General features: G+C 37.3%; 1 protein-coding gene across 1 annotated transcript in view; it reads left to right on the forward strand.

Annotated features, from left to right (window-relative positions):
* The first annotated feature begins 8,224 nt into the window (after positions 1-8,224).
* The window catches only part of LOC129253509 (platelet binding protein GspB), a 102,220-nt gene continuing 95,282 nt past the window's right edge, over positions 8,225-15,162 (forward strand). Inside the window, exon 1 of the mRNA XM_054891919.1 lies at positions 8,225-8,258. The gene's annotated coding sequence lies outside the window, so the exon portion shown is untranslated. The remainder of the gene's footprint in view (positions 8,259-15,162) is intronic.

Here is a 15,162-nt window from a genome sequence, read left to right on the forward strand (position 1 = left end):
TCGATATTGTTTTTGGAAATTAGTTAAGATAAATTTTAAAAGGAAGACGCCTTAATAAAAAAAGCAATACTATTCAATAATGCCATTGATCGTTGCTCACTGTGCTTTAGGTGATGAATTCTTGTTGCTTTCTCCAACCAAAACTTTTCTTAAAAATGGCTCGGAGTAACGTGGAACCGAAGAGAGGAAAACGGTTCAAATATTCATTGATACTAATTTTTTTTAAATAATCTCTTTTACATATTTCAACCTCTGTTCCTATTTTCAAAAACAAATTTCATTCGTGAAATTCGTCCTTTATCGCCTTAAAGCATTTTGCGGGAAGTAGTAACTTGAGGCGTGGGGACGAGAAAAAATCGTTCGAGGCCGCACCACATAAATACGAAGCCTGCGGAACGAGATTATTATTGCTATTATTTTTTTTATTAAATAGTCCCCTATCAGCTTTATGTGTGGCATTAAATTTTCGCGGTGAAGGAATCACGAATTGTTTTTCTACAATTATGGCCTCTTGCGGCGAGAATTCTCCCTCAAACGCTTCAGTAAGCTCACATAATGTTCATTACTTACTCTTTAGTTTAGCTGAAGGAATGCAACGCTGAAACAATTGGAGAACTGTATCGTTGCTGTCACACAAACTAGGTTTATAGGTTAGACTAGGTTTTATGGTTGCTTGGAAGAAAAAAATAGGCAAAGATGATGAGTTATATATGTATGTGTATGATTAGAAATACTATAATGGTAGAAAATGTATTTTATCTTTTTATTTTTGTTTATTTATTTATTTTAATAGGCCTATGATTTAACAACTTTGCAGACTGTATAGGGTGCAAATAACCCTAAGCCAATGCAAATAATTCATAATATTCAAAATATTTGAAATAAAAAATTATTAAAAACAAGGATTCAAGTTTTTTGAAATAAAACTATCTATTGGCAGAGAAAAATCAAGTGGTACAACATTGCTTAGGGTATTAAATTCCCTAAATAGGAACAGTGGAGAGAATACAGAAGGTGTAGCCAACATCACACCGTTAACCGACTCTAAGCTATTTTGAAAGAATAAGCTGATTTGCTAATGTGATAACACGGGATGCCAAAGTTTATAGATTACAAGGTCTAGCCATGCGAAGGAAAGTAACAATACATATGAAATGCACAATTATGTTGCCGAACCCCATATGCCGTGGCAGCCGAAGTTAGTCTCACAATTTTACTTCGGATGGACAAGTCATCATCCTTGATAAATAGAAGCACTAGTTGCATATAGAGTTCTCACTTTGCTACAATAAAATGGAAGAAAATTTCAAAGGAATCGGTTAGGGGACCTGGAATCTAATCCACTGTATCAAGTAAGGACAATCTGGCACACTGTTAATAACAGCGTAAATAAAAGATAGGCACAATGTAGATGCGGCAGTAGGGAATGCGACAAATTTAAAAGCTAAATGCGAATTAAATACAGCATCATACCGCGATAACCGCTTTGTTAAACTCGGCCGAAATCGCTCAACCAGTCGTTTTTTTTTCGTACTAACCGGCATCAGTTGGACATACCAAGTGAGCTCAAGTCTTTCTCCACCTGATCTTTCCAACGTAGAGGATACATTCCACTTCCTCTGCTATCACCAGCTGGTACTGCAACAAATACTTTCAGAGTGATTGCCAGTGGTTGTAACCATTCGGCCGAAATGAACCAGCCAACGAAGACGCTGGATCTTTATTCACTGTGCTATGTCTATGTCGTCGTAAAGCTCATACAGATAATTGTTCTATCGCCTACGATACTCGCCGTTACCAACATGCAAAGGTTCACAAAACTTGCGCAGATTTTTTTTCTGGAACACTCCTACGAATGTCTCATCGGATGTTATCAGCGTACAAGCTTCTGCGCCATAGGACAGGACGGGCATGAAGAGAGACTTGTAGAGTATTAGTTTTATTCGTCGAGAGAGGATTTTACTACTCAACTGCCTACTTAGCCCAAAGTTGCACTTGTTGGAAGAGAGATTCTACGTTGGATTTGAAGGATGATATTGTTAATGCTGGTTGTTAAATAAAGGAAGTCTATTACAACTTCGAGTGCGACCGAATAACTAAGGGGTCTACGGGTGGCCGCCGTAGCCGAATGGGTTGGTGCGTGACTACCATTCGGAATTTACAGAGAGAGAGCGTAGGTTCGAATCTTGGTGAAAACACCAAAATTAAGAAAAACATTTTTCTAATAGCGGTCGCCCTTCGGCAGGTAATGGCAAACCTCCGAGTGTATTTCTGCCATGAAAAAGCTCCTCATAAAAATATCTGTCGTTTGGAGTTGGCTTGAAACTGTAGGTCCCTCCATTTGTGTGGAACAACATCAAAACGCACACCACAAATAGGAGGAGGAGCTTGGCCAAACACCCAAGAAGGGTGTGCGCGCCAATTATATACATATGTATATGTATATACATAATTTATAGGTATGTGGGTATGAAAATATAGAGGTGCCAGGTCTTTCAGAACCCAGCATTAAAAAAACATTTTTCATCACACACAATGTGCAGATCTTTAATCTCACCGACACATTTCAGGGTATTAACGGATATATAGCAACTAGAACTGTATTTTTTTAACGAGAAAGAAGCATGCGTGTAATAAATACTTTACAAAGCAAATAAAAAACCATTCAATAGCGCATAATGGAGATTAGGAAATAAGTAAAAAATTAGCTGCTAAATTATTTACTTCATTGTTGCATGAGACCAAAATTCGCTAAGCAACAGGTACACTTTAGCGACTCGTAATACGATTATAGTGAATTACTATTAAAACAGCGAGTCCATAAAATTACGAATATGCATAAGAAAATTCTTAAAGCTGAAAACTGGATATTAAACTCGTTTGCTTGTTTGCCTCACAGAACCACACCGTGGCGTATGGAAAAAATACGTGTGGTAAAAGCATAGAAACCACGTCTACTCGTAAATTACAGTACACTGCTGCACAAAATCAAGGTTAACACGTACGACCTCTTTCTAGGACAACAACAAAAGCGGTCAACGACGGCGGCGGCAATGCAGAATTAGTGGAACGAACAAACGAACGAATGATTTGAGTCATAAAGACAGAATAAATCACAATTTCGTATTAAATGCAATTAGAGCGCAGAAATAGTGAAACAAAAGAAACCAGAAAAAACAACAACAATAAGAAATTTTAAATTAAAAAAAAGAAAGAGTTTAGAAAGAATGGTAAATTAAATCGTTTATCAATACAACAGAGAACCCGGTAAAAGGAGAAAGGAAGCGAAAGAACCATAAATATCCAAAGTGGTCAAATTGGCGAGCGAACTATTTAAGGCATAATCAAACTTTCAATTTTGTAAAACACCATTTAAGCCACTTCTTATTACTTGTATACTCACAGCTAGCCACTTCGCACTGTCTGGGCTGACTGGCCACCTGCAATTCAACAATCACCCGCCACTCAACCAACTCATTGCTGGCTCTCATGGAAATGTGTAAACTACGTATCGAATGCGCTCAAGCGGAGTTGTAGCAAAAAGTATACGAAAATGTATGCATACATTAAAAATAAGCTGAGCTTACAATCATCAAATCAACACAATCTAAAACACTTGCAACATATTCTTGTATTGCTTTTTTATTTTGGTTTCTTGATGGTATCACAACAATCGTGCATACCACAGCATACCTACCTTTGTATGTAAGGCGCCCATGTCTGCGGCTATTAAGCATGAAACAAAAGTGCAAACCGAACATGATTTACAGCTTTTCAGTTTCCACTTAACTGAAAGTTGTTTTTTTTTTGTTTGCATATTCCACCAATTTCTTCGGGCATTTTAGTCGCTTTAACCACTTAGTTTGCTGTCGCTTGTTCATTATATTCTTTCGTGTTGTTCTTATATTTTTTCATGAATATTTTTCTTTTTTTGTTTCATTTAATTTGCTCTATTGCAGCTTATTGACTTTTAATTGCATTTAATTGCTTTTCGACATACTTACATTTGTACCAAATGAAATCAGTGTCTTTGCTTTGGCGTTTGTTCTATTTTCCGACTGCTTTTTAACCAACTGCCTTATGCTGAGCTGCTATTTTTTTTTCTTTAAACTACGATTATAATAGTGCACTGTGCAACAAAGTAAAAAAGAAAGAAATTCGTCCCATAAATTGAAACGGGTAAACAACAATTTTACTAATGGGTTCTTGGTGTTAAATTTTGATTTGTTTTGTGTAAATAATAAAGCAACTAATCTTAATATTTGGTGAACTATGACTGATTTACGGTGGTGTTAGCCGCTTCGTACTACTGATGAAGTTCATCAGATTTTTTAATGCCTACTATATCAACAGGCGTAGCAAAGAGGTGAGAGCGAAAATTCTGCGAAAGTAGGACAGTTAAGTAAGTGCAGAGATGATTCGTCCTACCCTCTATACAACTGAAGTAAAAAGGACTCAAAGTGATACCGAGTCTCACATTATGTATACCTCGCGACCAATATCCTGTAAGGGCATCCACGAAATTAGAAAGCTGAGATTTCATTAAGGGGACAGATACCTGTAACCGGCCATATTTTCCCTGATTTTCATTAAAATTATTTAAAATGAAGAAGTCAATATATTTTTTTCAAAATTGGCATACAGTTTACTTATACATTAAAATAATATACACATTTTTTTTTGTGTTTTAATCATTTAAAATGGCGGATGTACACTAAATTTTTCCAGGAAGATCGCAGCGGGGCTTCTCAATCGGCCGGTATTGTAGCATCGGCGTCAATGACCTCAATACAAAAAACCAAAAAATTTTTGTTTTTTACTGTTGTAATTTCTATATGAATTAAAAAAATGGAAAAAATTTCACTGAATAAAATGCTTCAAAAAAAAAAAAATAATGAATTTTGGAGCGAATTTTCCCTACTATTTTTGCTTCGAAAAAATTTTTTTTCGAAAAATTTTCGAAAACTTGCATTCACATAGAAAGTAATATCATAAAAAGATATGTGCAAAATTTCAGGGAGATCGGTCAAAACTTTTCGAGTTATCGTGTACGTCAATTCGAAAAATATAGTTTTGAGAAAAATACGTCTAAAGTTTGAATACAACGTAACTATACCTCTCCCAGCGCTCTTTGATATATTCTTAAAGTATTATATCAACATTTTATGAAAAATTTTTTTCGAAATTTTACAGGCATCTGTCCCCTGGTTCGATCTGCTCGTGACCAGAAATATTTCACGACCTTACAAGTTTGTGTACTTGCGCAGCATTCGCTGAGTGGACGCGAGGAACACCTCTCCAGGAGCAGACCGCAGGTAGTCAACGGAATTACAATTCTCTCGTTTCGGGGGTCAACTATCTCATAGGCCCCCTGTCTAGCCAGCTCCTGCTATGTAACTATGACCAGGTACCCAGATGAGCTTTATATCGAAGAATTCGGGTGCAATCCCAAATGAAGTCAGTGATTCCCTAACCAGTTTTGAGTCACCGATCGTTAAGCACAGGGCCCTGATTGCCGCTTGGTTGTCGGAGTAGATATTAACCTCCGTGACAGTTATTACAAAAGTAGGCAGCCAATCAGTTGCTTCTTTAATTGCCGCTATCTCTGCTTGGAATACAGTGCAGTGGTCCGGTAACCTGAACTTGAGTCTGATGGCTGGCTCCTTGCAGAATGCTCCTCTGCCAACGGGTCCATCTAATTTCGAGTCATCTGTGAAATGTTTCACCAGGCTCTGCCTCCAAATACTGCCCCCGCCCACTCTTCCCTTAAAGGAATGAGAGTGGAAAATGGCCTGCTCGGACTAAGCAGGGGTGCGCATTGATCAGTCGCCAAAGGGATGCACCCAAGGTTCCTGAGGATACTTGAGTGCCCGTAATTGGAGTCAAGCGTGTAGCCTGGGCCTTTCAGTTTGATTGGAACACGTGTAGCTGGAGGTAAATGGGTTGATGCGCAACTACAATTCGGTAGTGAAAAAAAATGAAACACCAAATGATAGAAAACATAGCGGTCGCTCCTCGGCAGGCAATGACCATTCTACGAGTGTATTTCTGCCTTAAAAAAGCTCCTCATAAAAAACTATCTGCTGTTTGGAGGCGGCATAAAACTTTGTTATTTTTATTTCTTACATTTCTGATTATTAACACTTTATTTCACGTCCCCCACACTTTTTTTGGAAAGGATATAGATTTATCCTGTTAATTATTTTACCCTTGCATGGTGAGCAGAACTGGCTAAAGTTCGTCACTTTCATGCATTTTGTATTGCTGTAGAGTCATTATTTAAAAAAAAATGCTAACAAAATTTGTAGGTTAAATGCTTCAGTTATTAAGCATTAAAACGTATCAATTCTAGTTTACAAAATATCTAAAAATAAAAAACATACAATAAAAATAACAAGAAATAAATAGATTAGCCAATTTTACACGCTCGGCGATAACTTTTATTAGATACAACTTAATATTATAATAATATTTTATCCATAGACCTTTAACCTTAATGAATGACGCTGTTTATACGTCTTGGCAAGCTTACGACCAGAAGATCATGCCATTTCTTCTGAATTTTTGATCATAATTCCTCAGTGTTCTTTGGGACCATTTCAAAATAAGTCAGTCGTTTCTTTAGAATAACCATCAATTTGCAATCGGGTTTAAATCAGGGCTCTATACTGATCATTCTAAAGGCGGGAAGTAGCCCCATACCATAAAGCTACCACCGCCACTTGATGCTTTTGCAGCTTTCCATGCGGTCGGTACCAATAATACTACTTCCCATCCGGTTGAAAACGGTTAAGCAGCATTCCTGTTTGAACTTTTTGTAGAATCTCAACCCGCTATATGTATAATGCTGGCTTTTGTGGCTTGGTGGCGGCCTCTATACCGATTTTTTTAAGCGCACTGCGTGCTGTCTAGACACTACATTTTTTATCTTTTGCGTGCGCTTCTTATAGTCTTAGCTACTTGATGAGTTAATAATCGCTCCTTTGCTGGCGCATCTCTGTCAAAAAGTAAATTAGGGCACTTTTATGTAACCTTTGGGGCCTTTATATTCAGACATTTAAGAACGTTGGGTACAGTTTGATGGGCTTTTCAGCTCATGTAATAGTTGTTAAGAGCCGTATTTGGAATAAAAATAGAATCTAAGGAAATAATTTAAATGAAACAATCTAAATTTGAACACAATTCGTTGTGAGACAACATCTAGACGCGTCTTTTGAAAGACCATTTAGAAGTGTCCAAAGCCAGAAATATAAATAGTAACCCTCGTATTCAAATACGCACAGTAAAGTAAAGCGCTATCAAACCAAGTGGGGTATTAGGAACATGTGCAAATTGGTCGAAGCGTCGCAACGTACCTTCAAGCTGATCCCATTGTAAAAATCCTACTAAAGCTTTCTCATTTTCTTTCCCGTGTCACGGTTTGGATGACGGTTTGAGACCAGACGAAATGCAAAATCAGCAGAACGTTATGGCCCACCTACAACCTCAAGCAATCGTTGACATTAATAAACATGAAACGACGGGACACCTGTAGACTTACGGCAGTCATAACTGGCTTCTGGTCTATCGGAGAACAAGCCGCCAAAATGGGCATCCCTCACAACACATACTGTCATAGTTGTAAACAACCGGAGAAAAAAGAAACAATCTTCCATTTCCTCTGTGAATGCCCTGCCCTATGGAAGGACAGAATGTTAACCCTGGGCAAACCGCTGTTCGAGAGTCTTGAGCAACTGTCTGGCTTAGACGTCAACAACCTAATAAGGTTCCTAAACCGCACGGACTGGATATAGCCCTGATGCAAATAACTGGTAACGAGGATGTGGCAACAAAATGGTGCGGAAGCGCTAGTTGGATTCTGGATGAATCACCACTCTAACCAACCAACCAACCAACGGTTTGGATTGCATTCGCTCCTGTCTTGCTCACGTTTCTCTTAGTGTGCAAGTGGGATATACCAGCCAAAATTAAGATACCATAGCCCACTGAAATTTCCTTTTTTTCAGTTTTTATTTTCGAAAAGTATTGATAGATATTTGTATATTCTCTATCTAGAGGCTTTCATAAAGCTCCAAAGGATATTGAATAGTAGAATGAAGCATAAATTCACATTTTGGTGTCAATTATATTCTTACTGATTAAAATATAAACTTTTATTTTAAGCGCTTGCAATTTATTGTTCGTCAGCCAGCTAATCTCGAACCGTTTTTTATTCTAATTTCAGCGCCACAAACAAATAACGAATGCAAACTGAGAAGGTAAGTGAATTTATTAAGTTAACAACTTGTTTGCATTTCACTTTCATCACTTTTAATTCACTCTAATTATAAAATACAACTCTACACAGTCTGTATGTGTGTTTGTATGTATAGGGTCATGGATTGTGCATCACTGACACAAATTGGGAATGACGCTCACTTTCCCAAAACGGGCAAATTAATGCATATTCACAAGTGTTCATATGTGAAGGTGCCAGTATGTTTGTATGCCAATGTAGTTTTTTATGTGCATAAACGAAAAAATAAATTTTAATTGCACAACTTGCAGTTTCCAGGTATAAATTCATTTTTGCTTAAATGGGGTGCTAACTATTCGAATTACACCAGATGGATATGTACGTAAGCACTTACAATAATGTGTGTATGTGTATCTGTGCGCTTGCTGGATATGAATCTCATTGAAAGTTAATTGCATAGAACTTTGGAGCAGAAATGTAAGCAAATAGCGCACTGGTAATGCACCAGAAAACATTTGTAGAGTCAAACATGGTATGCATTTACAGCCGTTGAAAAATACTTAAGAACGATGCGTTGGCAACCATATATGCGCACCTTTTATTGTGTACGGAGCCGCAACCGCACTTTTTGCGGTTGAAAATTTTTACTGTGATCAGATTCATTGAAATGCTTTCATTTATCTATTTCTCTTGAAGGGTTTGCATAAATTGTTTGCGTTTTAGTGGGAGCACTGTTATTTTTGTAAGAAATATACTTAAGAACGATTCGGTCTTCGTCCAAGATTATGTGAATTGTTTTCTACTATATATTGCAAATGGTAAGTGAGTAACAATCGAATAGCCTACGCGTATTGGACAGCAGGTTGCGATTGACAATTACGAGTTTGGCGTGTTCAAGGACTTTGTTTACCTTGGATCCAGCATTAACACCAACAACAACGTGAACCAAGAGATCCAGCGAAGAATAACTCTTGCCAACAGGTGCTGCTTTAGGCTGGGTGGGCTATTGAAAAGCAGAGCTCTCTCTCGACGTACGAAAAAAGCGCTCTATCAATCACTCATCCTTCCAGTCTAACTGTATGGCGCTGAGCCCTGGACATTGACGATTGATGGGCGGTTATTAGGAGCTTTCGACAGAAATAATCTTTGCAAGATCTGTGGTCTAATTTCCGACAATGATGTATACCGAATAATCAAGAGTTGTACGAGCTGTAAGCGGACATCGACGTAGTGAAGTGCATTAAAATTCAGCGCCTGCGCTGGCTAAGTCACGTGCTCTTTCCAAAATGTACTGGTGGAACTCGCAAAGAAGGATATCCTCATCCAAGAAGGATATCCAAGTGGACGAAGACCTGAACGCCCTTTGTGTTTCTAGCTGGCATCAACGCGCACAAAGCAGAGGCGATTTGCGCAATATTTTGGTAGCGGCCAACACCGACTATCGATTGTAGTTACCAGCTAAGTAAGTAAAAAAGTAAAGTATCTGGAGTATTTCTACAGCACTTTGCTTTAGTTAAAGTCATTCAATAATGTCGAAAGAGAAAAATTGCAACTACAGAGCCATTTCAACACAATTAAACGTTTCAAAAACGATGGTTTTTAATGCTTCGAAATATAAAATTTTTCTAAACATATAACAGCACAGAACTTTCCCAGAAAAAAGAAATCGCGAAATATTGTGCTTGTAGTCTTTCGCGCTTGATAGGATGATCGTTAAATTGTCAAAAGAGGTTCCCATGAAGAGTGTTGTTAGTCAAAGGAGTTCCCTTGAGCGCCCCCAATCCACCAGTGGCCAGAAGGATCAGCGCTCGCTGAGTTTACGCGAGGCCCATCTTTTCAGGAGCAGACCACAGGTTCGCAAGGGAACCCCAATCTCCTCATTTTGCGACGTAACCATCTCCAAAGTTCCCTGTCCAGCCAGCTCATCAGCCCAGCAGCTTCCCTCTATTCCGCTGTGACCGGGAACCCAAATGATTCTGATATCGAAGTATTTGGTTGCAATCGAGAGAGAAGCCAGATATTCCCCAACCAATCTCGAACGCACAAACAACGTGCCCAAGACCTTAATTGCCGCTTGGCTGTCGGAGTACAAATTTACATCCTTAACGGTAATTACCGAAGTGAGCAACCAATCCACCACTTTCTTAAATTCCACCACCGCTTCGAAAACACTACAGTGGTCCAGAAGCCTTAATTTGAACCTGATGGGGAGCTCCTGCGAGAATACTCCCCCCTTCCAACTTTGAGCCATCTGTGAACATGTTTGCCATGTCTTGCCGCTAAATGTGTGGAAAAAGTTCCGCTCGGACTTAGCGTGGGTATACCATAACCCTGCACGGTTGATTGGCACGGAAGAAGTGGCAACTATAACGCCGCATTGAGAGCACATGTCCTGGACTCAAAATCGTTGGCGTTATATAATATTTTATTCAGCGATGACACGAAAATAAATGGAGTTAGTCCGATGGTAGGAAGTACGTGCGGGGGCCAAAAAGTGCAGCATTCGACCCCAAGTTCGTCTCACAAATAATAAAGCACGGAGCCTTTCATTAATGGTGTGGGTCTGCTTTTCGTGGAACGGTGTCTAGCCAATTTATCGCACTGAAGGTAATATCGATACTTCAAAACGTAATGCTACCTTATGTGGAAAAGAAATTACCGGTGATTAGGAAATTTCAACCAGACAATGATCCGAAGCACACTTCTCGTGTGGCAAAAAAATTTTTCGAAGACAATTTGATCACTCTTTGTATTGGCCACGTAACTTAAAACCAATGGAACATCTTTGGTCAATTCCTGTTGAACGTTGTTGAGGTTTAATAATATCAATGCAAACAAAAACAACAAAGTGAAATGTCACCTTGACAACGAGCACAAACTTCAAATTGTTTAATCGACACTTTACGAGATATCGAGCACTACAGCCATCTACCAAGAAAATAGTGGAGATCTTTTTCCCCATACTGGTATTAATGTATATTTTTCTTTTTCGTCTACATTTTTTATGATTTGAATATTATTTTGCTTCGTGCTTAATTAAATAACTTTCGCATTAACTTTTAATTGTATTAACTTCTGTACATGGGGTAACAAATTTATGTTTTTCTTAGATTAAAAGACTGATGCAGATTAAAAATATTTTAAATTTATAAAATATAATAATAAACAAATGTATTATTAAAAATTCTAAATTTAGAATTAAAAATTTCATTAAAAAAATCTGAAATGGAAAATCTGAACCGGGTGTCGTTCTTAAGTATTGTTCAATGGCTGTATATATGTATGCACACAGAAATTGCATTTGACGCAATAACATAAATTCTATATGGTTTTTTTGTGTTTTGTGTTTGTTTTTTTTTGCGAGCGTGCATTCTACTTGCTAGGTGGCCAGCATTCTGACGAACATACATTCGCCCCATAAACCACATTAATCAAAGATCATATAATTAAGTTGAGTTAGAATTATGGTTTTTTTTATTGTGTTGTTGTTGTTGGTGGTTTTGTTATTCTCTAATACCAACGTTAGAAGCCACTAACATGAAGATGAGCATGCGAAATTGTATGTGTAAGTATGAATGTGCGAACAAACGTCACAAATGATATGCAAATTATCAAAATACACGTACATACATATGCACGTATTTCTGCGAACTCACGTATACACAAAAAGCGAAGTTTAAGCGCACTGATGCAATCGCATGAAATGTATGTAGATACTCGTACTTGTACGTAGATGGTTCAGTAGATGGATGACTGGCTGTGAAATATGTGGAATAAATCTGATTAAGTCGAAATGAAAGAGAGAAAAAAGTATGAAAAGACTGAAAACACAAACAGATATAGCACGTATTGCAACAGTCATATTAACATAAATATACTTGTATACGAACATATGTAGGTACATGTGTATGCATGTCCAACATGAACGCCAGTAGCAGTAGCAACGATTTGAAGTTTTTTATGTAAATCGGCTAAACGAAAACCAGGAAGCATAATTCTCGCAAAGATGCGAAAAAGGCAGCAATAAAAACGTAAACGAAGCGAAGAAAAATGTGCAAACGAAATCTGCTTCTGCATGACGATGTATGTACTATATAGTGTGCACATATAACAACTGGCACGCGGCGGCTTAGTGCACACCATTCGCTTTGTGGCAGGCAAAAGTACATATACTCGCTCAAAAACATATATGCGAGTGTGTGTGTGTCAAGTAAAGAGTGCAGACAGTATTATGTGCATGCAGATAAGTATGTTCGTCCCTTCCTTGAAACTGATTGCAAAGTGCATTGCTAAATTGACGGATGGTTGGATGAATGGATGGATGATTTAAGGCACGACGACACGGAGGCAATATGAAGTCGCTGCTAATCTAAGCACACGCTTCCATATTTACATATCTAATGCATGGATGTGCATACACTGATTTTGTAAGCGAGTGCTCAAAGCTGTTTAAATTAGCAGCTTTAGCAGCTCTGCTTTACCTCCTCTTGCATAATTTACATAATTTCCATATTTACCACACACCCATACATATCTATGCATGCACTTTCTTTGCAACTGTTATTCATATTGAAAATAAAACTTCCTTACTAAGCAACTACACCTGTTATTTTTTCTGCTTCTGTATTTTTGTATGGAAATGCATCTACAAATGCCATTACCAATTTACTGCAAATTGACTTTCGTTTGTGGTGCTGCTTCTGTAAGTACTCGTTGGTAGTTAAACAATAGTCATTGAGTTATAGATTTGCTGCTGTCCGTCCATTCATCTTTTCATTTGCACTCTTCTCTCTCACGAAGAATAATTAATTTATTTCTTCCTTTACTCTTTCCACATTTCAGTTATATTTGCATTAGTATTGTGGTTTGTCGAACATTTTACGAGTGTATAAATCAATGTTACGTATACGCACCGTGTACAAATTTCGGTTTAAAATATTTTGTGCTAAAATTTTCAGATTTACATTTTTTATGTTGTACTGCCGAGACACTAAGATTCATATTCTGCTTATTTAAGAAAAAGGTCTCTGGCGCTGCTTTTAACAACCGGAGAAGAGATATTTAAGATTAGTTATAAACCAAAATAAATGAAATAGCGTTGAATTCAAATATCAAAGTATTTATATATAAATAAATTAAGCTGTCTGTGTGTGGTTTTTCCATAAATGAGGCTTTTAAGTGCATTTCTTATAACAGTTTGAAAACTCTAAGTAGGTGACAATTAGTGCGCTGGTGGCGAGATACAATATTTCAAAAATTATATTAGAAAGAGCGCAAAAATTCTTAAGATAACGTTGAAATTTACGAAGAAGACGATAACGATTCAACTGACCTAGAAGACGATTCGATTGTAGCCCAGGGTGATGTCGTTATACGTGGCGACGGTGAAGTTGACGAAGAGGACGAGAAGAAAGAAGAGATATTTACGACGAGCAGGTAGACGACGACGATATCGTTGAAAAAGAGGGCGAAGACGAAGAAAGAAGTAAAGAGGATTTTGAGGAAGCAGTTGAAGGTAACCGAACAAAAACACTTGGTATTGTAGGCCTTGTGAAGAGGGGCAATAATAAACGCAATAAGCAGAAAAATCGTAACTATAAGAAAGAACGACGTCAACGGCAACGGCTGAACGTCAGAATAGCAACAGTAACAGCAACCACAGTAGTAATAATAAGAATAGCAGCAACGGTATGAACACCGACAGAGAGCGGAATAACAAAAAGAAGATTGGTATTACTGAGGCCGCAGCCACAAGCATAGCTATGGCGATGGGTTACAACACAACTCCGAATCTGTGGGCACAACAGACGCGTCGCACTGCTGGCAGCATATATTTTGCGGCTAGCGGCTTAATACCCGAATTCTTATTCTAGTTTGAATTAAATTGGATATGCTTCATCAGCACATATATGAGGGAAATGAATATGGCTGCCAGTTCAAGTGCTTTGCATGAAGAGTAATTAAAATTGAAATCTCTTTATTCAGATCTTAGTAAAAGCACATTCGTCCATAATTAAAAAATAAAAATGCGAACTGTTATAGCGCTGCTAGTTGGCTATGGAGTCAGGCAGTTAGGTCTATTTGAGTGAAGATTTTGAAACAGATTTGCTATGTTACCTCTTTGAAATAATTTTCTTCTCCATACAAAAAAAAAACTAATCATCAACATCTTTGTTTATAAAAACATAAAAACAAAAACCTTGCACCTTGATAAATCGAACCTTATACACAGCCAACCAAAAATAACTATAAGGTGGCGCAAAATTTTTCAAATTTATATTTTTTACAAATGGCGTAGTACGTCAATCATATTTGTCTCCCGTGAATTAGACAGCTGAAATATACAAACAGACAAGAGCGCGTAAAGGTCAAAACAAAGATGTCCTCCCTCAAAATCGGTTTTTTGTTTTATTTAATAAACAAGTTTTTTAAAACCAACATTTATTCATTTTGAGCCACTTTGTAAAATATCAGATGATTTGACCAGTTTTCATGTTTTAATTTTCCCGATTTTTTATATAAATGCAGTATATAAATGCAGTTTATTCTACAACAACTATTATATGAGTCAAAATTTTACGCTTTGTTTCCAATTTGTATAAATTTGACAAAATTTCATCAACATTTCAAAATTTTAACCCATTAAATACCAACCTTATATAAAACAATTTTTTTTAAATGCGTTTATAAAACGTTTATTGAAATAGTGTAATTAAGCTCCTTAAAAAAAAACACGAAAAAAAATCAAAGAAATGCATTTTTTGGGCTGTACCCAATCGAGTACAATGGGATAATATGCATATACATTGCCGGTATATGAAAATATGGAGTATTAAATAAAAAGACACTTTCAAAGACTTCCTTGGTTATTAGTTCGGTTAACAGTATGAAAGTTTTTGAAACATTCTCTCTCTACGCAAAGGGCT

The sequence above is a fragment of the Anastrepha obliqua genome, chromosome 1, assembly GCF_027943255.1.
Source record: "Anastrepha obliqua isolate idAnaObli1 chromosome 1, idAnaObli1_1.0, whole genome shotgun sequence".
Taxonomy (NCBI): Eukaryota; Metazoa; Arthropoda; class Insecta; order Diptera; family Tephritidae; genus Anastrepha; species Anastrepha obliqua.